Below are 23,241 nucleotides of genomic sequence, written 5' to 3'. Positions count from 1 at the left end.
GGGTGGGCCCCCTCCAAAGTTGATGGATACTGCCATTCAAATGGTGTGCGTGTGCCGCATCATGTGATTGATTATGAAGAACAGGGCTTACCTGGCCCTCTTCCGATATTTTGTTCAAGTTGGGACCCCCGAAACTACAGTGGTACCTCAGGTTACATACTCTTCAGGTTACATACGCTTCAGGTTACAGACTCCGCTAACCCAGAAATAGTGCTTCAGGTTAAGAACTTTGCTTCAGGATGAGAACAGAAATTGTGCTCTGGCGGCGCAGCAGCAGCAGGAGGCCCCATTAGCTAAAGTGGTGCTTCAGGTTAAGAACAGTTTCAGGTTAAGTACGGACCTCTGGAACGAATTAAGTACTTAACCCGAGGTACCACTGTATGTGCATATATACAGTGGTACCTCAGGTTACAGATATTTAGGTTACATACGCTTCAGGTTACAGACTCCACTAACCCAGAAATAGTACCTCAGGTTAAGAACTTTGCTTCAGGATGATAAGAGAAATCGTGCTCCGGCGGCATGGCGGCAGCGGGAGGCCCCATTAGCTAAAGTGGTACCTTAGGGAGAAGACAAAGATTAAATACGGTTACAAACTTAGAGGTTGAAGGAAAAAACATTCAGAATCCAGTGGACATTAGAAAGTGTTTCCAGAGATACTTCAAAAAACTATACACCCAAGGGCCGCAAGATGAAGTTGAGATTAAACAATTTTTGGCAAAAAATGGACTATCCAAATTGTCACAAGAAAATAGGACAATCCTGAACTCTAAAATAACACGACAGGAGATTGAACAAGCCATTCAGAACATGCAATTGGGCAAATCTCCAGGGCCAGATGGGCTGACCTCCAAGTACTATAAGACATTAAAAGACTATTTGATACAACCTTTGATGGAGGTCAGCAATGAAATTATGGAGGGGAAGAGGGCACCAGAGTCGTGGAAGGAAGCGTTTATCACATTAATACCAAAGTCGGAAGCTGAAAAGACACAACTTAAGAACTACCGTCCCATCTCCCTTCTAAATGTGGATTACAAAATATTTGCAGACATTTTGGCAAGTAGATTTAAAAAAGTTTTAAATGAAGTAATCCATAAGGACCAGGCTGGCTTTCTCCCAGGTAGACATTTGTTTGCTAATACAAGGAACATTATTGACATTTTGGAACTTTTGCAAACAGATATAAATACAAAAGCAGTTTTAATTTTTATAGATGCGGAGAAGGCCTTTGACAATATCTCCTGGAAATTTATGATGGGAAATTTAAAAGAGATGGGAGTGGGACGGGGATTTGAGAATGGGATTGAGGCGATATATTCAGAACAGAAAGCTAAATTGATAGTTAATAATGTGGTTACAGAAGAGTTTAAAATTGAAAAAGGGACACGACAAGGTTGCCCTATCTCCCCTTTGTTATTCATTTCGGTTCTGGAAGTGCTATTGAATATGATTAGAGGGGATCGGTTGGTGGAAGGAATTCAGGTCGGACAGAAACAATATAAATTAAAAGCTTTTGCAGATGACCTGGTTTTGACCCTGCAGAAGCCAGAGCCTAGTACGAAAAGAGTATTACAACTGATTAATGACTTTGGTCGGGTGGCTGGATTTAAATTAAATAAACAGAAAACTAAGGTTTTGGGAAAAAATTTGACAGATACAGAGTCAGAACGGTTTCAGAAAGAGACGGAACTTAATGTGGTTAAAAAAGTAAAATACCTAGGGGTAAACATAACAGCAAAAAACCTAAGTCTATTTAAGGATAATTATGAAAAATGCTGGGCAGAAATTAAGAGAGACTTAGATAGTTGGTCAAAATTGAAACTTTCTTTGTTAGGCCGAATTGCTGCTATCAAGATGAATGTATTGCCAAGGATGTTGTTTTTATTTCAAACACTTCAGGTTTTGGACAAGACGGTGTGCTTTCAGAAGTGGCAGAGAGATATTTCTAAGTTTGTCTGGCAGGGCAAAAAGCCCAGAATTAAGTTTAAGATATTAACTGATGCAAAACAAAGAGGGGGCTTTGCCCTGCCAGATTTAAAGCTGTATTATGAAGCCGCAGCGTTCTGTTGGCTAAAAGACTGGCTACTTCTTGAAGACACTGATGTGTTGGATTTGGAAGGGTTTAACAATGCTTTTGGATGGCACGCATATTTGTGGTATGACAAGGTTAAAGCAAATAAGGCCTTTAAGAACCATATTGTCAGAAAATCACTGTTTAATGTCTGGACAAAATATAAAGACTTGCTGGAAAATAAAACCCCAAGGTGGCTTTCACCTTTGGAAGCTAAGGCCCGAAAAAGACCCAATACGGAGGCCAAATGGCCAAAATATTGGGAAATTCTAGAAAAAGATGGAGACAATTGGAAATTGCAGAGTTTGGAGAAAATGAAGGATAAAGTGCGAGACTGGTTACATTATGCTCAGATTAAAGAAGTTTTTAAAAATGACAAGAAATTAGGGTTCCAGGTGGAGAAATCGAAAATAGAAACAGAATTGTTAGAACCTAAGAGTAAGGTACTTTCAAGGATGTATAACTTGCTGTTAAAATGGAACACACAAGACGAAATGGTTAAATCGGCTATGATAAGGTGGGCGCAGGACATTGGGCATAATATTATGTTTGAGGACTGGGAAAGGTTGTGGAGTACTGGATTGAAATTTACTGCATGTAACGCTTTGAAAGAAAATGTAATGAAAATGATATATAGATGGTATATGACCCCAGTCAAACTTGCAAAAATTTACCACCTGACTGACAATAAGTGTTGGAAATGTAAAGAGTGTGAAGGAACATTCTTCCACCTCTGGTGGACTTGCCCTAAAGTGAAGGCGTTCTGGGAAATGATTTATAATGAACTGAAAAAGGTATTTAAATATACCTTCACTAAGAAACCAGAGGCCTTTCTTTTGGGTATTGTCGGCCAAGGGGTGGTAAAGAAGGACCAGACATTTTTTATGTATGCAACAACAGCAGCAAGGATACTACTCGCAAAGCATTGGAAAGCTCAAGATCTACCCACACTGGAAGAATGGCAGATGCAACTGATAGACTACATGGAACTGGCTGAGATGACCGGCAGAATTCGAGACCTGGGAGAAGAGAGGACTGAGGAGGATTGGAAGAAATTTAAGAATTATTTACAAAAACATTGCAACTTGAGTGAATGCTAAACAGGATGCTAGATCAATATAACTGAGCACCACTAAATTTAGATGACTTTAAGAAAATAAGTGAGACTGAGAAAATATAACCCTTTTTGAGAACTAGAAGATTATGAAACATAGAAGGGATATAAGAATGCAAATAAGATAATAAATTGCTGACAAAATGCTATAACGATGAAAGTGGGAGAGGGAGGTGTGAGGAAGTCCAAAGAAAATGTGAAATTATGTTAAGATATATGTTACATTGTTTATTATGTTTATTTCTATTGTAAAACCCAATAAATTTCTATTAAAAAAAAAAAATGTGTTACCCCTTAAGGCGCCACAAATCTCCTTCAAAAGACTAACACAACTGCCCCTCTGGAACTAGTAAAGGAAGCAAATTCAATTTATAGCTAATGGTATAATCATGCACAGGTGGAAATGCACTTGTAGGGTTGTTTTCCCTCCCGCCTCACCTGCTGGAAGTGTTTCTGGTTGATGTTCTAAAAGATGAATTGTTTCACAACATGTGTAGGGTTAAAATAAGATGCCTTTGCCTTTAGAGTGCTTGATATAGCTAGACGGACCCCTCTGGCTGAAGTGGTTTTTATGAGCAGTAAAGTATCACCTGACATCGAGGACCTTCTCTCTTCCTCTCTCTTCCCCCCATGCCCTCAACTGTATCTCTGGATCTTAAATCAACAGCCAAGTAGCTGCTTATCAGGGCTATCTTTTACAGCTCAGAAGAAAGGTGACTCCCGTGTCAAAGCCTTTTTGAAATTTCTCAACTCCATTTTACACAGCTGCAGAGAAGGCACAGCATTGCAAGTATTCATTATTAGAAAACTGCGTCTGAGCAAACAACAAACAAACAAATCCCCATCTGTGACCAAACGTAGCTATTCCACAGGCTTGCCTGCTTTAGGCAATGATCCTCTACACCAGGGAAGGCTAACCTTTCTTAGCCAAGGGGCCATATTGCAAGCTGGGCAACCCATCAAGGACCGCTTGCCAGCAGTGTGCATGGCCAAAGCACACTCATTTGCTCTTTCGCACACCTACAGGCAACTCCCGATTTACCCAGGGGTTCCGTTCCAAGGCACCATGCATCTAAATGAAATTGTCTATACAGTGGTACCTCGGGTTACATATGCTTCAGGTTAAATACGCTTCAGGTTACAGACTCCGCTAACCCAGAAATAGTACCTGGGGGTAAGAACTTTGCTTCAGGGTGAGAACAGAAATTGCGTGGCTGTGGCGCGGCAGCAGCGGAAGGCCCCATTAGCTAAAGTGGTGCTTCAGGTTAAGAACAGACCTCTGGAACGAATTAAGTACGTAACCAGAGGTACCACTGTATTTGAAACACCATGGAAAAAGCCTGAAAACACCCCGTTCCGCCCCTTTTTGTTACGCTTTTGGGTCTGCTTGATCATGCTCATATCGAACGCACCTAAAACACTCACTGTCTGTATAGCAAAGATGCACACTCCACACCCACAAACCAAACACCCACAACTTCACACACATTCAGACTGTACCTCTTCCTCTGCCGTCAGGTAAATTTGATTTGATTACCTCTCCCTTGTTCCCAATGTAGATACTACTTTCCGCCTTGCTCATGATGTAGATCTTCGATCACCCCTAATTTCTGGGTCCTGCCATTTTGTCATTCGCATCAGGTGCCAAAATGTCTTGGACCATCCCCAAGTGGAAGGCCACTAGTAGTGGTTTCACAGGCCAGATCCAGCCTGCTAACCATGGATTTCCTACCTCAGCTTTATAATACTTACCTGAAAATACTTTGGGATTTTCTATTGAATAGTTACGCATCGGATTGTATGGTTAGGGTGGAATGGGGTTATTGGTTTGTTTTTGTTCTTGCTTTTATTATGTATTCTGTGTTCTCGTTTTGTATTTTTATCTTGTGAACCGCCCTGTAATCTTTGGATGAATTTAATAAAAATATAATTTAAAACAACAGCAACAACAAATGTGCATCAAATGTACTTTAAATGTATGATCTGCCTGTAGTGAATGTGTCTTGCTCAATATTACCTCTGTTTGCTACTTTCCTTGGGCACCTTTTCCACCAGTAGAGCATTACTGGCTTCTCTCATTTGCTCTTCTTCATCAGTGCTCAGAATTAACCTACGCTTCCATTTTTGTGTAAAATTAGAGTTGTAACATCTGATTGATATGCGCATTTCAAGCAGATGGGCAGATGTTCTAAGGCAAGTAGAAGTACAAAGGAGCTATAAAAGGTAATAAAACATCTACTTGTAATAATAAAGACCTGCTTTTCATTATATTTGAATCCATTTGCCCTCCAATTGCACTGATTCATACAGCATGGTTAGTGTAATACAAGGATGGGCAGAGCACAATTGGGATTTACTGGCAGATTTCTGAGTGATTTGCCACAGATCAGCTTTTCTTCTTCTTCTTCTTCTTCTTCTTCTTCTTCTTCTTCTTCTTCTTCTTCTTCTAAATTAGGCTGTGGAGATGAATGAGACATGGATTTTTTTGAGTGTGTGGCAGGACAGTGATTTCAGATCTGGTAAATGAAAACAAATTCCTGGGATTAGCTCAGAAGCAACCTATTCCCTCATTCTAAGGGCACACAGGAACAAACCACTGTCGAGTAAGACCATTAACTCACTACCGTCTACACCAGAGTTCCCCAAACTTGGGTCACCAGCCGTTTTTAGACTACAACTCCCATCATCCTTAGGTAACAGGACCATTATTCATCTCCAATGGCCCATTTTCAACAGTAATGCCCTTTATGTCATATCTGAATGTGATATTTTGGGAGTAGATTTATATCAGGAGGGCCAGACACAGGAGACAGAAAGAGGGGGAGAGAGAGAGAGAGAGAGAGAGAGAGAGAGAGAGAGAGAGAGTTATTTCTCTGTAAGTCAGTTTTCCAAAAGCAGATTCATTGGAATAGCTGGTTGGAGGGAGAAGGAGACCTCTACCTGTTGGTGTCCCACTGTTCTGATTCAAATATAAAGCTGCCCTGGTCATAGTCTCCAGATAATGAACTGCATTGAACTAGGATTAATTCATTGTGGGCCTGCTTTATCTCAAACTATGCAGACGCTGTGAAAGTCATTTGCATTTCAAAACAAGGATTTGTTCCAATTGGCTTGAGAACACCTGCTTTTCACAAGCAGCAAATGACATACACACAATTTTACGGGGTAGGTGGTGGGTTTGGAGAAGCAACAACAACAGAAGAAACCGGTCTTCTAGCTTATTATTAAATATAGACCATATCATCAATTAAAGTGGTGGTGGTGGTGGGGGGACATACACCACCACCCTCTCTGCAAATGGCAAGATCTTTAATAGAATCTTGGATGTGTTTGCACACAATAGCAATTTCAAGATATTTTAGCCCAACCAAAAGCAGCTGCATGGGGCTGGTGGATACAGTCTGCAGGAGGAAAGTCACATTCCTCTTGCTCTTTCATTTGTTCATAATTTCATATAGGGAACACAGGATCACCAGGCATATGGGAAGCAACTGTCTTGCTTGCCTACTGTGCATTGTCGTGCAAATATTTAAACATTTATTTATTTGGAATACTGCTTATAGCCTTGAAAGGCTAGATCCTCGAAATAAGGTTGAGCTCAAATCTAGTAGAGGAACAGAAATTACACGGCGTCAATAATACGGAAGAAGGAGTGGTATGGTCCTTGTGAAAATAAGCATGAAATCAGAAATATATAAACATCAAAATATAAATATATAATTTGCAAAATGGCTATTATGATGACAGGTGATGTGGAGGGTGAGTGGATCTTCTAATCAAGCCACATGTCATCTTGGAAATGCCATAATTTGACCAGCGAAGAAAACTGTAGATCTGGAAGAGCAGATCTGTTCCAGCCAGCATAACTGCTCTATAAAGGTTTGGATAAAAAGAAAATCACACTTGGTGTGTGTGTGGGGGGGGGTTGCTCTCTCCACCTTGCCTGCAGCTTATTTTCCACCAGAAAGGTCAGAAACTCATGTCCTGTCATGAAAAATCCATAGACTGGTGTGTGTGTGTAATAAACTAAAAAGGTACTGTTGCCTTCTTCAGATCTCCCTCTCATGAGTTACAGTGATGTCACAGAATGCGTAAATACCTGCTAGCTGTTGACAGGGAAGAACTGGTCATTGAATGGCACAGTAATCTTAAGAAACTGCCTTATACCAAGTCCATTAAACTCAGTAATGTCTGCACTGACTGAGTGCCTTTGAAAGAGTCTCAGTGAGAAGTCTTTCCAGGCCCAGCTAGAAGCGCTGCTTGGAGGTTGAACCTTAGGCTCTTTGTGAATTACCGTATTTTTTGCTCTATAAGACTCACTTTTTCCCTCCTAAAATGGGGAAATGTGTGTGCATCTTATGGAGCAAATGCAGGCTGCGCAGCTATCCCAGAAACCAGAACAGCAAGAGGGATTGCTGCTTTCACTGTGCAGCGATCCCTCTTGCTGTTCTGGCTTCTGAGATTCAGAATATTTTTTTTCTTGTTTTCCTCCTCCAAAAACTAGGTGCGTCTTGTGGTCTGGTGCGTCTCATAGAGCGAAAAATACGGTATGTGTATTATTGCTAGAGTTGTTGCTACTATGACCGCCACCAGCTGAGTTGAGGAGCTAACCTCCATAAAGGCCTAAGGACTGACTGGAATTAGTGCTCCAGGTAGGCTATCCAGTGACACATGGGAGGAAGCAGAAAGGCAAGGAGAACAGAGAGAATGCTGAAAAGCCTCACATTGCATCTGAGGATGGAGTGGGAAAACTAGTGGCTTGACAGAGAGGGAACCTAGAGCTGACCAGAAAATGTAGGCCAGTTATTTTTCAATTGTTCATTGGGTGGAAAAGCTACCAAACTATTTGTTCTCCCAATTCCCACAATTACTCCATGTGAACCCTTCCTATAAGGATGCCTGAGCTAGATGCTCCAAGCTTAGACCATGTGGTTTTATTATTCTTATTTATTAAAATTATCTACTGTCATCTTTGTGTTTCTATACAAATAATTTAGAAACTCTCTTCATTTTTGAAACTAAGCTTTCTTTTCTTGCTGCTGTATGGAAAAGCACATGAATCAGACCTTTGAAGAGTTTGTAAGTAAACCATTTTTAATTTACCAAACATGTGGTCTTTTTCTATGCTAAGGGAAGTGGGAAACTTTGGAAACAACTTAGAAGGGGATATTTTAAAGGTCTAACAGCCTACATCTCTACTTGTTCTGTGATTATAATTTTCTGCTAGGGTTCCCTCACCAAAGAGTATTTGCCTCAAATCTGGATCTAAGCATCCTGGAAATTCTCCTTTTATCAAAATGCCAACGGAACTGGCACATAAAAATAGGCCCGGCTACTTTCCCACCCAAAACACTCATGCCTTTGAGTGACTCTTAGCAAGAAAGAACTATGGCCTGAGCCACAGGTGCAGAATCACTGGCCCTCAGATCAAATCCAGCCTGCAATGTGTTCCTGCATTGTCCTTGGCGTCTCTGCCTCAGCATCCCTCTTGTTCAGTGCTGCCTCTTTCTTTTCCTGCCAAAGCCCTCCTCTTCATTGCATTTCTAAGATCAGGGTCAGGTGAAAGAGAAGCTTCTGTCTCCTCTACGAAGGATGGAAGCAAACTGATCTGCCACAGGAGGGACAAAGCAATCTCTTTCTATGTGCTAGACGCCCCCCCTCTATTTCCATGATGCATGGGAGGGAGGGGGTGGCAGGAACAAAAAAGAGGGGGCAGAGACAGGGGGTGGCTGCTAAGGATGGGCAAATCTGTCCGTTTTGTTTCCTCTCCATTATTCCAGTCTTAAGTTTGGTTCTCCACATTTTCACATCAGTATGTGGTTGGTCTGTTTTAGTTTTTTTAAAAAGTCCTTATGATGATTCTGCAGCATTTGAGTGCAAATTTCTCCTAAAATACACATTTTTAGGTAATTTTCCCTACCACAAACATTTTCTGCAAAACAATTTTTGTATGTTATCTTAACTAATACATGCATTTGTAGGAGACTTTACGAAGTTAAAATAACATACAAAAATTGTTTTGCAGAAACAATACAAAAATTGTATGTGCATTAATGTACACATAACTTGGCTCAGGAACTACATTGCAAAATTCTTAAAGGGGGAGATTTTTATTTTGGTTCGTGTATTGTTTTGGAAAGCACGGATTTGATAAGTTGATAAGATCTGAATGTGAACGCAATTGCATTTCTACCCCTCGCAGCCCTGGTATGTGGCTCTGGGTGCACTACCCTTGAATGAATGAAGCACTAGACGTTACCTTTTTACCTAGATGTAAGGGGAAATATCCCCACCCCGATATAAGGAAATAATGTCTGCTAGTGCCTCAGTATTGTCTTGAAACATCCCTAGCATCCTAACATGTCTGTCAAAAATTGAATGGTGTCACATGTAGCCTACCTAACAAAGTTTCCCACCACTATATGGTTTTATGCTCTTAATTCCTTTGGCAAAATTCTACCCAGCTGTGCCCCCCCCCACTCCCCAATGACGAAGCAGTGAAGCTGTTAGGATTTCCTGGTTAATGTTTAAATTAAGGGATACTGTGGAGATTTGGTGCATCCTTCTGAGGCTCATGGGCTGAGGGACAAGGGACAACCCTTCAAAATGAGAAAGGTCAGAAAACCTCGCAGCTGAACAACAGGCCTATTGTAGTGTGCGTTTCTGGTGCCACTAACCTGCCTGCACTTCACCAGGCCATCTGCTTAATTAGGATATTTTCTGTCTTCCCCAGGGAGTTACTCAAAGGCTTAACTGAAAATCCTCGCCTCAATGGAAACTGCTGCATGAATGCAAAATCTTTATTATTTTCTCATTATTAAAGCAGCAAAACGCAAGGGAATCCGCCAATATTCCTAATCAGCAAGGTAATGAAATCATTAGCTTGGACATTCGTGGAGACTTGTAAGACATTTTGCGCGCCCTGATGTTGTGCAGTTCTGATCAGACTTTGTAAATCTATTTGATCTGGACATTGCCTTTTCACAGTTTGTAAAGGAATCGGGGAAGAAGGCCTCATATGCCCGCACGCAATCTCCCTCCTTTCAGCAACTGTTGCACCCAAAGATGTTCATCATCATCATAATCATCAATATTTATTACGGCAAACAGCCAGCATACTGAAACCAGAATTTCTGCATAATTCTTTAGGTAAAGTAAAGATACCCTTGACTGTTAGGTCCAGTTGCGGACAACTGGTTTTGGGCGCTCATCTCGCTCTATAGGCCGAGGGAGCTGGTGTTTGTCCGCAGACAGCTTCCGGGTCATGTGGCCAGCATGACCAAGCCGCTTCTGGCGAAGCAGAGCAGTGCATGGAAACACCGTTTACCTTCCCACCGCAGTGGTACCTATTTATCCACTTGAACTTTGACGTGCTTTTGAACTGCTAGGTGGGCAGGAGCTGAGACCGAGCAACGGGAGCTCACCCCGTCATGGGGATTCAAATCGCCGACCTTCTGATCAGCAAGTGCCACCCGCGTCCCCTTCATAGTTCTTTACACAGACAATAAAAAAGGATGTTGCGCCAGAAATGTTGTGCATAAATAGTCCACCCTTTCCCGGGACTGTTTGTCCCCCATGAAAGTGAAAGGGGGGGGGGGATTTAGAGACTTTCAATGGGCCAGTGGATTTAAAGAATTTTCAGCAGTGAGTGCATGTGTGACCATAAAACGGGTAGGGAACCCTTTTCACCCCATTTGCATTGGTAAGTCATGGGAGAAGTGCACAAGCAAATAAAGGATGGCAACATGTCTTGATAGCATCCGTTGTTGTGTCACATCACATCGACTGGTCTGAAAGGTTTAGCATGTTTAGCTTCAAAAACCCATTGTTCCCTAATGCAACATATAGTGCAGGGTAAAAAGGAACAGGAGAAACCAAGGCAGGCACTAGCTTATAAAACTAACGCAATAAACCCAATATTTGAATGCGCCCTGAGTATACACTCCAGATCGCAATAGAATCATAGAAATGTAGAGTCATCTAGTCCAACCCCCTGCAATGCAGGAAAACTACACTAACATTAAAAGAAACCATCACAGAACAACTAATAAAATGGAATGATGTGTGGATCCCATACCCTCCAACATTTCTCTGATGAAAACAGGAATGTCCTGTTTAAGAAATAATAATAATAATTAATAATATTTATACCCCGCCCATCTGAATGGGTTTCCCCAGCCACTCTAGGCAGTTTCTAACATACAGTGGTACCTCTGGTTACGAACTTAATTCGTTCCGGAGGTCCATTCTTAACCTGAAACCGTTCTTAACCTGAGGTACCACTTTAGCTACTGGGGCCTCTCGCTGCCGCCTTGCCGCCGATGCGCGATTTCTGTTCTCATCCTGAGGTAAAGTTATTAACCCAAGGTACTACCAGGTTAGCGGAGTCTGTAACCTGAAATGTAACCCGAGATGTTTATAACCCGAGGTACTACTGTATAGAAAAACATAATTTAAAAACTTTTCTATACAGAGCTGCCTTCAGATATCTTCTAAAAGTTGTATAGTTACTTATCTCCTTGGCCCAGTGATCACATTATTCCATACCCTCCGATGAAAATAGGGACTTCCTACCATACCCTCCAACATTTCTCTGATGAAAATATGGACATCCTAAGGAAAAACGGGACATTCTAGCATCAAATCAGAAAATAGAACAGCTTGTGTAAATCAGGGACTGCCCCTGGAAAATAGGGATACTTGGAGGGTCTGGGGTCCAGTATGCACCTACCATCAGTGCACTCTTACTGCATCAATGACATGGTGCAGAATGTGCCCCGGTAGGGGGTGAGGAGGGGGAGACACACCAGTCTGGAGGGACCCTTTGTAGTTTCCGCTGCAAAAGACCACTATAAACACCGCTACTCCCCTGGAAATGTTCAACTTATGTCACAAACTAAGAGTCCATTTAAAGCATTCATTTTACCCCCCCCCCCCAAAAAAAAATTGCAAGTAGAAATTTTGCTTAGCCTTTCCATACAAAGGCCTTTATCGCCGGGGTCAGGCAGGCTATATTGGCATTTGAAAGTTGAAACTGGAGCCTGTCTGCTTTAGACAAGCAACGTTCTCTGCTGTCTGCTGTTGGCTATAATTGCTATTCTCCTGAGCTTCTGCATCTCTGTTTAGAAAAGGTCTCTGATTCAGCCATGAAGGCAAAGCATTTCAAACAAACAAGATAAAATATGTTCTTAACTTCAAATAGCATCAGAATGTGTGTGTGTGTGTGTGTGTGTGTGTGTGTGTTAAGCCTTCCAACTGGCTTTATTTAAAATAGCGCTGGCAGATCCCATTTTTATAATGCAGGCTGCTGCCGGGTGAGATTCAGAGAATAAAATGAGGCTCTGGGGTGCAGCTTCCAAGTTGAGTAGTTGACTCTGTGTAGCTCTCTTCACATGTCATAGGCATGGTGCAGGTATTCATGGGGGGAGCATGGCTGTACAGCTTTCCTTGCCCCCCGACATCCAATTTGAGGGCCTTGCAGCCACTTATACAAAAAGAAAAAGACTCTGGAAGTTTCATATAAGGAGTTCTGGTATAGTATGTAGTTTGGCCCTGAGATCCATTAAACCTTGTGCTCTCCCACTGAGCTTATGAAGCTTCCCCAATAAAGATTCTGGTCCCCTAGGAAAAATAAGCCTGGGTGAGCCAGTGATTCAGCTTCCAAGATTTATAGCGCTTTAAATTCAAGGGGGCTGGAATCTATGCCCAAACTAAAGCTTTTCAATTTCCTGGAGGCTGAGTACACCTTGAAATGTCACACGAGGCTTGTATTTTCTGTCTTGTTTGTTTGACTCTAGGCGGGTGACATACAATAATGGAGCAATGAGTCAAAACTTGCACCAAGCACGAGTGAAAATCTCCCATATCCCCTCAGGATATCCTTGCTGGTTGGATGTTGGTCTAGATACTTGTCAGGGACTGGTCAGAGAAGGAATGGGAGAGGAGGAGATGGAGGCAGAGGCAGAGCAGCTGGCTGACACGTTATCACTCGAAAGCATTCCGGACCCACCATCTCCTAGAACCTGGCAAGCCTTAAAAGTAGGAGAGCAAAGAGCTCAGAGACAGATGGCCCTGAGTGGCAACCATGGGGTGCAAACTTATGCACGTTTACTCCACAGTAAGACCTCATGTGTTCAAGGAGCTCACTCCCAGGTAAACGTGCATAAGACTGCCACTGTAATGCTCTAACAATGCTACAGTTGTTTATCCTCACTAAAGCCTGAACTGCAATGCAGTTTTTGACCTAAAGCCGTGTGTGTGTGTGTGTGTGTGTGTGTGTGTGTGTTTTCTACTAGAAGTTCCCAGAGCAGTGTGCAGAACAATAATAAGACCATATACTATAATCAATAAAATTGCAAGTGCAACAACAAACAATTAAAAAAAAACAGAGATATGCAATAGAAGAAGCAAGGAAAGAAACCTAAAACGTGGGCAGAGGTAAAAGATGTCACACATTTAAACTGGCAGGAATGAAACTAGGTGTTCCACATTATAAACCCATGAAAATAAAAGTGCCTTCAGTTTCTGGCAAAAGACACAAACAGCACCTGACAAATTTCACTTTGGAGAGCATTATTTTCAATACGTGTAAAGTCATTCTAGGATGCTACACAGGATAGAGTTATAAGGACCTGCACAAAGTTGGTCTCTTCCTTGTTGGCATTTATGGTTAACCTCTTCCCAATCCATTCTTCTTCTTTTCTCTAGTCAGCCAAACAACATAATAATCATTTGCCACTGAGAACTGCAAAGTTGCCGCACTGGTCGGAAATCTGAACAGTAGACATGAAACAGTTAAGGAGGGGGATTTTAATCTGTGGCAAATCAAACTGGCACTTTAATTCCAGTGACAAAAAAGGCAAATCGTGTGACTTGAAGTGGTCCAAATCAGTATTGCCCCAAGAATGCCCGTAACTGGTCATTCATTACGCATCTGGCCTGGATGTACGACAAATCCGACACACGCTCTTTGGAGGGCCAATAGCAAACAGAGATATGGATAAATGAATATTTAAACAGCACAAATATTAACTCACTGTGTTTTCTTGATAAACCCAGCCATTAATGGGAAAGGTTAATTATTTGATATACTCATATCTACAGATTGCAGACGACAGTGTTATTCTGGGCTCGTGTCTCCACTGCCTCCTTCCTAGATGAGCACAGCGTGGAAAGCTATGTACATCTCCCTCTTGGGAGGGGTGATGGGGAAGAGCTTTCTTAATGAGTCTGAACCTTTTTGCTTCAGGGGTCAGTTTATATTACTGGAACAGGCTGTATACTTCTATGAATGGAACTCAACTAATCTTCTTTGGGAGTTCACATGCTCAGTTCACAATAAGATTATGGTCTTTAATAATTATTTTACAAAAGAAGAAGAAATGTGCAAGATTAGTCCAGGGTGTGTGTGTGTTGCAAATTCATTTCCCATTTGTTAGGCTGATTTTGCTGTTCCAAGTTCAGGAACCATCTCCAAAGGACGCAGAAACCAAGTATTGGTTCTGTCCTTATCATAAAGAAAAAGGATGTGCCCCATATATTTGGTACATCAAGAACCCAACCACATCATGTACCATTAAGTCAGGCTTCATTTGATATATTTGGTTTGTAGCCAACTAAGCCATATTCAGAACAGATCTACTGAGGTCAATGGACTTAATTTAGTAACGTCTATGGATTTCGATACCATAACTTGGAGAGAGTGGATTGTATTCTGCTCAAAGAACACTCACTGAAGTTAAGTAGCGTGGCACACTTATGTTCATTACTTTCAGGTCTAGTCTGGTTAGGTTTTATTGAATACAGGCCCAGTGCTGTTTTTCTAGAAAAAGTGGTGCTGGAACTCACCATGGAAGCCCCCTTCTTTCTCTTAGAATGGCAATGGCACCCACCTGAGAGGTACCAGAACTGAGTTCAAGCGAGTTTCCCCTGGAAAAAAAGCCCTGAATACAGCCCATAATCTCTCATGAGTGCTCCAAGTGGCTGGTGGCAAGGAAGCACAAGTCCTCAAACCTATGTATATAACTTAGTTTGGAACAAGTCCGCTCAATTCAGTGGGAAATTATGCCTCCTTATAGATTCATTAGGGACGCGGGTGGCACTGTGGGTTAAACCACAGAGCCTAGGACTTGCCGATCAGAAGGTCGGCGGTTCAAATCCCTGCAACGGGATGAGCTCCTGTTGCTCGGTCCCTGCTCCTGCCAACCTAGCAGTTTGAAAGCACGAAGTGTAAGTAGATTAATAGGTAACTTGCACGAAGTGCAAGTAGATAAATCTGGTGGGAAGGTAAACGGCATTTCTGTGCACTGCTCTGGTTCGCCAGAAGCGGCTTAGTCATGCTGGCCACATGACCTGGAAGCTATACACCGGCTCGGCCAATAAAGCGAGATGAGCGCCACAACCCCAGAGTCGGTCACGACTGGACCTAATGGTCAGGGGTCCCTTCACCTTTTATAGATTCATTTATTCATTTAATACATTTCAGAAAATGTATGTTGCACTTTTTGAATTTTAAATGTTTTCAAACCGGTATGCAGTAAATATTAATAAAAGCAAGGACAAATTGAAAAGACAACATATAAAAAGAAAACCAAATGGCAGCGGAACAGAAATACCAGCAACCAAAGCAACGTGGGCTGTGTTTGCTTGCACGTGCTGTTTTATAAAACACATTTTTGAAAAGACAAAACATCTCAGCGGATAAAATTGCTGCTTACTAAATGCCAAATCTGTTTAGCTGAAATCCTGTGCACACTTGCCTGGCACCCAAGTCCACCTGGAATCTATGAAGCTTGCTTTTGAGTAGGATTGTCTGTTAACCATTGTCCTGTGAGGCAATTGCACTAAAAACGGTAAGGAAGTTTGATAAAATAAATTTGGCTGCTTTACCACACAGTGCCAGACAGACTACCCAGGAAAGCAGCATCCCCAAAACACTATTTTCCTGGTCACCACACTCTTCCCTTCTTAAAGGGGTGGGCAACCAAATGTGTCTGAAAAAGGTTCATATCCTTCCACTAAGGGCTTGAAATGTTAAGTTCCACCCTTCAAACTATTCATGGAAACAGATGGGAAGCCTGTGGAGCTGTTGCCACACTGGTGACTATGTTCCTAGCACTACTGCCAACGTACTAGTAACCTAGCCATTATCTTTTGTCCCAAGTGAAGTTTCCAATTACTCTCCAATAGGCAGTCCCAGAGGGATGTGGGTGGTGCTGTGGGTTAAACCACAGAGCCTAGGACTTGCCGATCAGAAGGTCGGCGGTTCGAATCCCCGCGATGGGGTGAGCTCCCGTTGCTCGGTCCCTGCTCCTGCCAACCTAGCAGTTCGAAAGCACGCCAGTACAAGTAGATATATAGGTACTGCTCCGGCGGGAAGGTAAATGGCGTTTCCGTGCGCTGCTCTGGTTCGCCAGAAGCGGCTTAGTCATGCTGGCCACATGACCCGGAAGCTGTATGCCGGCTCCCTTGGCCAATAAAGCGAGATGAGCGCCGCAACCCCAGAGTCGGCCGCGACTGGACCTAATGGTCAGGGGTCCCTTTACCTTTACCTCTAGGCAGTCCCAGAGGCAACATATCTGTGGTAGTTCATGGCGGATAGAAGCAGGGTCATTGTGTACTAAAGGTCTACAGATATCAATGAGACATGGAAAAAAAGATACTTAGAATGCAAAGTTTCCAAACTGAATAGCAGTTGGTTAGAGCTTGGTGCTGATAACACCAAGGTTGCAGGTTCGATCCCCATATGGGACAGCTGCCTACTCCTGCACTGCAGGGGGTTGGACTAGATGATCCAACTCTATGGTTCTATGATTCCATGATATTTAAGCAGAAGGCTGGGCAAATGTACAGATGGTGGCAACTTACTCATTGTCAGGGAACTGCCATCGGAAGGAAGGGAAGTGAAAGGGCTCACACAGGTTGGGAGAGACTCAGCAGCTGAAGAGGGAACCAGTAGGGGGAGAGGAGCTGAGCTGAGGGAAAGTGAGCTGGAGGGATGGCTCAGAGACACTTCCAGCGAAAACAGTGGGGAGGTTTCAGGACCTCCTGTAGGGACACCCACTCCTCGCCGGAAACTGTCACGCAGAGAGTCCAGAAGACGTGTTTCCGTTAAGGAGCTTTTATGTTGGAAGCGATTCCGAAAGCAACCACTGTCGGAATCTGCCAGCGACTGACGGAGCCATGTTTAAGGGGCTCCGTTACAGACAGAGGTTTGCAAACTTGACCAAACTCTGAGGGACTTGGATTTTACACACAAGCAGCTCATCGTCCCATCACAGCATTCCGACAGTCTCCGTGAGCAGCTTGTGCAGGAGAAGGCATCATGAGCAACCCAGCCGGAACCGGAGAAGCAGGAGCTGGAGCGGGTCCAAGCCTGGAAGAAAGGTACCGGGTGTTGGAGGTCCAGCTAGCGCTGCAGACGGCGAGGCTTGAGGAGAGGAGGGCTCAGGATGCAGACAAAAAGGGGAAAGACACCCAGCTCGCCAGAAAGGTACCAGGATTGGTGCAGAAGTTTGGGGGGGAGCCCAAAGACTATCATGGCTTTCGGACAGAGATGCAATATGCCCTCAATCTGCAGTTTGATGAATTCCCTGACGAGGAATCACGAGTGGCTTTCGTGATTGGGCATCTTGAAAAGGGGGCGAGAGACTGGGTTAGACCCCTGATGGCAGCGAATAGTGACGTCCTAAAGGACACGATGAAGTTCTTTCGCGCCATGGATCTGATGTTTTCCAGCGATGTTGAACAGGGAGTGGTGCGCAGACAGTTAATGGCTTGCAAACAGGGGAGCCGATCTGTCCGTGAGTACTGGACTGAGTTCACCATGTTGATCCATAAATTGGGGTGGGATCTATCGGCGGAACCCATTCAAATGCTCTTTGAAGAAGGGCTTTCTTCGGCTGTGAAAGACGAACTTTCCCGGGCGCCCAGGGCGGAGTCTATGGACCAGCTGACCAAATCAGCGCTGACCATAGGAGCGCGCCAGGAGGCGAGAGCATTGGAGAGGCGGGAAGGGAAGGGGGAACGTTGGAAGGAGTTCCGCATTCCAGACATTCCAGAGCCAACTTTCCCGCCGGCAGAGCCGATGGAAATCGGAACAGCGCGCGCGCGCGCAGTTTCAAAGCCCAGTGAGGGGGGAAAGAAGGAGGGAAAAGGCACCCGGAAATGCTATCTCTGCCAACAGCCAGGTCACTTTGCCAGAGTCTGCCCCCAGAGGAAGGAATGGCAAGGGATGGTAGGAGCTGTGGAGGGAAGAGAGGAAGAAATACCGGAGCAAGTAAAAGCCAACGCCTGGCTGCCACCGTCGGGGCACAGCAGCCAGGCCAAAGAGCAGTGAAAGTGCCCACGCCAGAACCTCCTAAACCCACCCTAGTGATAGAAGTGGCGCTAGAGCTGCCAAACGGACACCCTCTAAAGATAAAGGCGCTGTTGGACTCAGGCAGCTCCTGCAATTTCATGAGCAAAGAGTTTGCAGCTGAACACCAGATACAGACGATCCCTTTAAGCAACCCCCTGCAGGTGACCACGATCGATGGCAGGGAGCTGTTGGGAGGAGAAGTCAGCTTGCAGACCGTCCCAATGATAATGAAGGTGGCAAGGCACACCGAACTGATAGCGTTTAATGTGGCCACCTTGGGAGGAGCTCCCATTATATTGGGGATGAGCTGGCTAGCGTTACATGATCCGCTGGTGGGCTGGCATCAGAGAGTGGTTTCTTTTGGTTCAGCACATTGCTTAGAACACTGCAAAGAGGGAAAGGGTTTGGCAGGGGCCCAAGCCACCCTAGCAGGGACTGAAGTAACGGAGAACGTGAAGGTACCACGACAATACGCAGATCTCCGCGACGTCTTCAGCGAAAGGGAAGCTGACCAACTACCTCCGCATAGACCCTTTGACTGTCAAATCAATTTACTCCCTGGGGCACAGCTCCCTGTAGGCAAGCTGTACGCCATGTCAGACAGAGAGATGCAGGAGCTAAGAGAGTTCATTGACAAGAACCTGAAGAGAGGGTTCATCAGAGAGTCCAGGGCGGTGGGGGGCAGCCCAGTGTTTTTTGTGGATAAAAAAAACACGAACAAGCCGAGGCTGGTGTGTGACTTCAGGGCCTTAAATGCAGTGTCAGAACCAGTGGCTTTCCCTATGCCCAGGATTGACGACATTTTGACAAGGGTGCGGAAGGGAAAGATTTTCACAAAGCTGGACCTAAGGGGGGCGTACAACCTGATACGAATAAGGAAGGGGGATGAATGGAAAACCACCATGTTCACCCCTTTAGGGGCATTTGAATATTTAGTTATGCCCTTCGGCCTACAAGCAGGCTCCGCATGCTTTCAATCGTTTATGAACCACGTCCTGGGGCCTTTGCTTTACAAGAATTGTGTGGCCTTCTTAGACGACGTGTTGGTGTATTCTGAGAATGAGGAGCAGCATGTGAGAGACGTCAGAGAAGTGTTGAGCAGGCTGCAAGCCAACCAGCTGTGGGTGAAACTGGAGAAGTGTCAGTTTCATACCAAGGAGGTGGAATTCCTGGGGTATCGCCTGTCAGACAAGGGATTGGCCATGGATCCCGGCAAGGTCCAGGCGGTGCTGGAATGGAAAACACCCAAAACAAGGAAGGATGTGCAGAGGTTCCTAGGATTTGGGAACTTCTATCGTAAGTTCATCCGAAACTTTGCCCACCTGACGGCGCCCATTACGGACTGTCTCAGCAGTAAGAAGAAGTTCGTTTGGACTGAGGAGGCGGAGCGAGCATTTGAGGAACTAAAAAGGGCCTTCGCCTCGGAACAACAACTCCTGCATGTGGATTTACAAAAACCGATGAGAGTGGAAACTGACGCATCAGACAGAGCGATTGGGGCGGTGCTTCTGCAGCCAGGGGAGGAGGAGTCAGAGTGGAGACCGTGTGCCTTTTTTTCGCGAAAGCTGAACAAATCCGAGAGGAACTACACGGTGTATGACCGAGAACTACTAGCCATTCATGAGGCGTTCCGGAGATGGAGGCACCTGCTAATTGGCGCACAACATAAGGTGCAAGTGTGCACTGACCACAAGAACCTAGAGTATTGGAGGACGGCACGAGTGCTCAACCAACGGCAAGTGAGATGGGCCCAGGAGTTCTCCAAATTTAACTTTGAGATTTGTTACGTGCCAGGCCCAGAGAACATTAGGGCGGACGCTCTCTCACGCAAACCTGAATATTTGGAGGGGGAGGGAGCACCCGAAGAGAGACATGTCGTTCCAGAGGACCGCTGGGTGTGTGGGGCGGCATTGGTGGGACAAAGAGAACTGGTAGAGGAAACAGAGAATGATGAATACGCCCAGAATAAGCTCAGAGGTCTTAGGGGTGAGGGAGAGGAACCAGGGGGTTTCGAGGAAAGAAATGGAGCTTTGTATTACAAAGGGGCACTGTATATCCCTGAAGGAGACTTAAGGGGGAGGGTACTCAAGCAGTTGCACGACAGCCCCACGGCGGGGCATTTTGGACAACACAAAACCATGTGGTTGGTCACCAGGGAATTTTGGTGGCCTAAGGTGAGGGAAGATGTACGGGAGTATGTAAGAGGGTGTGAGCAATGCCAGCGAGCCAAAGGGGAGAGGCGGGCACCGGCGGGGCTATTAGAACCCTTACCAACCCCAGAACGACCTTGGGAGGCAGTGTCGATAGATTTTATGACTGATCTGCCGAAGTCCAAGGGGAAAACAGCCATCATGGTGGTGGTAGACCTACTAACAAAGATGTGCCACTTTGTAGCCTGCTCGCATGCAGTCACGGCGGAAGAAACAGCGAAGTTATTTGTAGAACACATTTTTAGGTTGCACGGGGTGCCATTGAGGGTGGTCTCAGACCGAGGAAAACAATTTACTTCCAGGTTCTGGAGGAAGCTCATGAGCTTACTGCAGGTGGAGGTCAACTTTTCGACTGCCCGGCACCCTGAAACCAACGGGCAGGCGGAAAGAGCAAACGGTGTCCTCCAGCAATACCTGAGGTGTTATATCAATGACAGAGAGAATGACTGGGTAGAAAAGTTGGCGCTGGCGGAATTTGCCTACAACAATGCCGAGAATGTGTCCACAGGGATGAGCCCCTTCTTGGCTAATTATGGGTGTCATCCCAGGGGTTTCCCAGGGGGAGAAGGGGAGAGATGGAGCGTCCCGGCAGCCGAGCATTTTGTAGAAGAAATGGAAGCAATCCATCGTCAGCTCCAACTCAACTTAGAAAGGGCGAAGGAAGAATACAAGAGGCAGGCAGACAAGAACCGAAGGGAAGGTGAAACCATAAGGGTGGGAGATAGGGTGTGGCTGTCAACCCAAGGGTTGCCGTTCAAAGGAGGTTGTAAGAAATTAAGACCCAGGAGATTGGGTCCCTTTGAGGTCATTCAACAGGTCAACCCAGTGGCTTTCAGGCTCCGGTTACCCAACCACATGAAACTGCACCCAGTATTTCACAGGTCGTTACTGTCACCGTATGAGGGGGGACGAGAAGGGATGGCCACTCGGGGACCGGTCATAGAAGAAAGGGAATGCAGCAGCCATGTGGCAGAAATCCTCGACGCCAGGTGGAAGGGGGATCAGGTGGAGTATTTGGTAGCGTGGGAAGGAGAACCGGAGTCAGAAAACACTTGGGTAATGGCAGAAGATATCAATGACGAGGTATTGATAGAAACGTTCCATCAAAGGTTCCCAAGGAAACCTCAGCCTGTGGAGAGGTTCCGGAGGGAATACTTTGGGACCACCGATGAGGAGGAGGAGTTGGAAGGATTCTTGGACTCGGAAGGGGAAGGGGAGATGGACTCTGAGGAGGAGGAGTACTTCGAGACCAGGAACCGCAACAGGTGGAGAGAAGTGTTCGAGACATCAGAAGATGAAGGAAGTTCATTCCGGGGTTTTGCCTCCTCACCGCCCGTAGAGGAGGGGGCGAGAGGGGATGAAGGGGGCCCTGGAGGGGAGGTGGATGTCAGGGAACTGCCATCGGAAGGAAGGGAAGTGAAAGGGCTCACACAGGTTGGGAGAGACTCAGCAGCTGAAGAGGGAACCAGTAGGGGGAGAGGAGGTGAGCTGAGGGAAAGTGAGCTGGAGGGATGGCTCAGAGACACTTCCAGCGAAAACAGTGGGGAGGTTTCAGGACCTCCTGTAGGGACACCCACTCCTCGCCGGAAACTGTCACGCAGAGAGTCCAGAAGACGTGTTTCCGTTAAGGAGCTTTTATGTTGGAAGCGATTCCGAAAGCAACCACTGTCGGAATCTGCCAGCGACTGACGGAGCCATGTTTAAGGGGCTCCGTTACAGACAGAGGTTTGCAAACTTGACCAAACTCTGAGGGACTTGGATTTTACACACAAGCAGCTCATCGTCCCATCACACTCATCTAGGGAGATTCTGTGAAAATTTAAGCCCTGTTGAGGCATTATGCCCAAATAAGAAATGTCAACACAGGTGGAGTGGTGATTTACACAATACAACGGCCCAGTCCTGAACACAAGAGCACCCAACCTACTTGTGTTCTTCAGCAATTATATCTAGAGGTCTCCTGCTTCCAATGCTGAATATACTAGTACATTGAAATTGAAATACTTTATTGTCACTTGTACAACTTGTATATAGTGAGATTACATGAGCACCCGCCACTCAGCTCTCTTAGTCTTAATTCCCCTCATTTACTGTCGCACACCCACCAAACCCGAAAGCCAGTTGCCCTGTTGTTATCTTTTCATTCAGCAGCCTAACAGCCCATGGATAGAAGCTGTTCTTTACCCTGTTGGTGCGACTAGTCTAATACATAATACATAACCTAGGGTTGACATATTTAAAAAAGTGAAAATCTGGACACAATTTTTTGACCAAAGCTGTAGAGGTTTTTGAGCTTTTTTATTTTCAGGTTTTCAATGTTATTTCCAACCTTTTCATATATTTCCATTTATACAATACTAAGACATTCCCGCCCCTCCCTGGCTTCCAAAGTTAACTTTAATTCCATGCATCTGATTATGTTTTCTTAACTCTTTGCTTCTTCCATTTTTATATCTTAGTATTTTCTTTGCATCACAAATGTTAT

The 23,241-nt window shown here is 44.8% G+C and overlaps 1 long non-coding RNA gene across 6 annotated transcripts in view; it reads right to left on the bottom strand.

The window, feature by feature from the left end:
* LOC308473638 overlaps window positions 1–23,241 on the bottom strand; it is a 503,626-nt gene that overhangs the window by 161,232 nt on the left and 319,153 nt on the right. For 2 of the 6 annotated variants that reach the window (XR_013984127.1, XR_013984128.1), the window contains exon 3: window positions 5,176–5,644. The exons of the other annotated variants lie outside the window; for them this stretch is intronic. This is a non-coding gene — a long non-coding RNA (uncharacterized lncRNA). Of the gene's footprint in view, window positions 1–5,175; window positions 5,645–23,241 lie in introns of those variants that run through there. 6 annotated transcript variants of the gene reach the window in all.

The sequence above is a fragment of the Podarcis pityusensis genome (genome assembly GCF_964106645.2).
Source record: "Podarcis pityusensis genome assembly, chromosome: 3".
NCBI lineage: Eukaryota > Metazoa > Chordata > Lepidosauria > Squamata > Lacertidae > Podarcis > Podarcis pityusensis.
This window is presented reverse-complemented; position numbering and strand designations above follow the sequence as displayed.